Below are 3,185 nucleotides of genomic sequence, written 5' to 3'. Positions count from 1 at the left end.
ATAATCCCGAATCAGAAAAAATAATAATAAAACATCTTCACATCAGCCTTACCTCTGGTGCCTCTTGTTGGCCAAAACTCCCCTAAAATAAAATGTGAAAAAAAAAATGACCCCGATCTCACAGGGGGAGAAAAACAAAAATCAAAAGAGCAAGTTGTCCTCTGCGGTGACCAGTAGTTCCTCCAGTTTTCACGCGTCTTGTCTGGACCGATCAATCGGATTAAGCGACCGCTCTGATGCGCGTTTGCAGTTTTCTTGCGGATTTAACTGGTCTCCAGTGGGCAGGAGTGTGTTTGTGTGTGTGTCTAAGAAAGACAGAGAGAGAGAGAGGGTAGAGAGAGAGAGAATGTGTGTGTGCGTGCGTGTGTGTGACTGAGTGGGTATCCCGAGTGCTGGCAGTGCGTCCCTCCCCTGCCGCGCCGCTGCTATTGAAACCTCCTCTGGATTGGAGGCAAAAACTGGTGCGAACTTCTTCCTCTGCTTTTTCTTCTTCTTCCCTGCGCTCCGGGACGCAGAAACCAGAAACAGGCCCCCCGAAAACAGGCACTTCTGAACCCCAAACTTTACGATCAGATGAACAAAGTATATACAAAAAAAAAATAATATTAATTACAAAAAAAAAACAACTGTAAATAAAGATGTAGCATATTGTAATTTTAAAGACGGTGTGGGGTTTCCCAGTCAGAATCGCAGATTATCCTTCCTGTGTGTTTACTCTCATGCTCCCAGGAAACTGTCGGTGGAAGCGGTAGCGGCACCCTGCCGGAGTCACGCAACCCTCGAGGGCTTTGGCGTGCTAGACGTGCTCTGTCACGGGCCTCTGATACCTGGGCGGGTGTGCAGACAGACACAATCACAACAGCAGCCTGTAGTTTGGTTTTGGCCCGTGCGCATGCAACCGCACACCAACGCAACGCATCTCCTGTTTTCCTCCCCACCTCCCCTTCCCCCCGTCTCCTAACCCCCCACCTTCCTCCACCTCCACCCCCGATCAGCTGTGGAAATTCCCAGTGAGCCATAAAGTGCTGTTATTGTTGGCTGGGAAGGGGAAGCAAACATTTATTCAAGATAAGAGTCTCGGAACTGAAGAGACTCCCGAATTTATGGCCTTGATTCGATGGAGTGGTGGTGGGGGGTCCCCTCACCCCCTCACACCCGTCTGGATTTAAGGGGATGCGACTGTTTTCTGCAGAATTGAAATGCAAGGTTGCAAAATCAGCTGCTCCTCTTCATCGGATGAAGGCTCATCAGATGGACACTAATAACTACTCGTCTTCTCTTGATCCCTGAGAAAATAACTACATTTTTGTTATCTGACGACAAAAAAAAAAAAGACCGGCAATAAAGTTAGCTCCTAAACTAACTGGTAAACACAGCAGTGTGCTGTTAAAAATCCATATTAATTTTCATAACAGGAGATGAAACAATATTCCCATTCCGAAGCCATTCATTCATTGTCAGTATCTGTTTGCGATCTGCGTAGGCAGCCAAATCACAGCCCAGTGTTGATACAACAGCGTCATCTAGCGTCAACAACAGTAACGACAGGGAGGAAAAAAACATCTCTTGCATGTGGATTCAACTCACGTGGTTTTGTAAAAATAAATGTAGTCTGCATTTTTTTCTTTTTAAAATATGAGCTACTACGGCATCTCGCAAAAGTATTCACCCTGGACACAATCAAGTGATTATGTTACTTTCAATTGTAAAAAATGCTGAAATATGACTTAAAAGAAATTTAATGTAACGCCTTGAAATTGGGCCTCTGTCTCTTTAAGAAGCTCCTGCTCTTTCTGAAACTCCGTCATCACAACAGGGCTCCTCTATTAACCCTTTAACACCGTTTTTATCAGGGTTTCTCTGAGCAGCAGCTCCTATAATGAGCTCAGCATATGCACAGTTCCACCAGGTGTTTGCTAATTGCTGCCGGCTAGTCTGAAGGAGCCGGCAACAGCTGCTCTGTGAGGTGTAAGCTCTGAAGTTTGTAAACTGCAGCTCCTAGAAGGAGGAGCTGTGTCTCGAAGGCGGAGCTAGGTCCAACCAGGCGTTTTACACAGCTGAGTGGTTGCCACGGGAGACTAAAGGATTCCTCAAACATGGATGAAAGAACCAAAACAACACTCCAGGTATGTTTATGATGAGGAAACAAGTTTTTACCTTGTTGAAAAAAAGTTGATTTTACATAATACTGCCATTTTAAAATGTGTTTTATGTAAGCTAACTTCAGCTTCATTATTAAGTAGTGCATAATTGTATCCTAAAAGTGTAACATGCATTTGTATTCTGTCCTCTTTTATTTAATACGCCTAAAAAAAATCCACAGGATTAGTCAATATAGTCAGCGTTTGCATAACTGTATAAATATAGCTGACCCGTTTTCCATCAGATGGTTTGTTGGAAAAGATTAGTGAAGACCGAGAAACGCATCGAAAAGGTCAGGGATGAAGTCATGGAGAAGTTTAATGCAGGTTCAGGGTGAATAATCATTAGAAAATGGAAAGAGCATGGCAGAAACATACAGCCAGAGCTACAAAAGAATGATTTGGACCAAAGTGTACTCATGTTAGAATGACCCAGTTAAAGTCCAGACCTAAATCAAATTGAGAATCTCAGGCAACAAGCTAATGTTTCGGTGTGTCGATGTGCAAAGCTGGCAGCTTCCCAGAAGACTCGCAGCTGGCAATGCAGGGAGAGGTGGCTCCACAAAGTGTCGAGAAGGATACAGACGCGCTCCACATTTTTCAGATTTTTACGTATAAAAACAAATTCAAAGCCAAAACTCATTAAGTAATACTGAGTGTTTGTCTGTCACACAAAACCCAAACAAAATGCCTTGAATTTTGTGGTTGAAACGCCACACAAGTTGGAAATTGTCACAAGAAATTAACACATTTCAGTGCTTTCTGATAGACAATTTTTATACAGATGTTTTTTTTTATGTGCGTTTTAACCCTGGTGGTCATAAATATTACCCTCATGACTTTGGCATCCTTGACCGTGAAACCGAGGCCAGACTGAATGTGCTATTTGCCCCGCCACTCAGCTGTGAAAACAGATCAGCGCTCGGGGCATGTGTGTTCACAAGTCCCCGAATTATGCACATGGATATGGACGCACAAAAATGAACTGAGGAGTGGTGCTACGGCGCTGAATCCTGAAAAAGTATCCACACACTGGGGAAGATT

General features: G+C 43.8%; 1 protein-coding gene across 2 annotated transcripts in view; it reads right to left on the bottom strand.

Annotated features, from left to right (window-relative positions):
• The window catches only part of ndnf (neuron-derived neurotrophic factor), a 23,928-nt gene extending 23,356 nt beyond the window's left edge, over positions 1 to 572 (bottom strand). The window contains exon 1 of one of the 2 annotated variants that reach the window (XM_016670785.1): positions 53 to 572. The gene's annotated coding sequence lies outside the window, so the exon portion shown is untranslated. The remainder of the gene's footprint in view (positions 1 to 52) is intronic. The other variant, XM_007550753.2, reaches the window with a different exon arrangement.
• Positions 573 to 3,185: the final 2,613 nt, after the last annotated feature.

Source organism: Poecilia formosa, unplaced genomic scaffold (genome assembly GCF_000485575.1).
Source record: "Poecilia formosa unplaced genomic scaffold, Poecilia_formosa-5.1.2 Scaffold37, whole genome shotgun sequence".
NCBI lineage: Eukaryota > Metazoa > Chordata > Actinopteri > Cyprinodontiformes > Poeciliidae > Poecilia > Poecilia formosa.
This window is presented reverse-complemented; position numbering and strand designations above follow the sequence as displayed.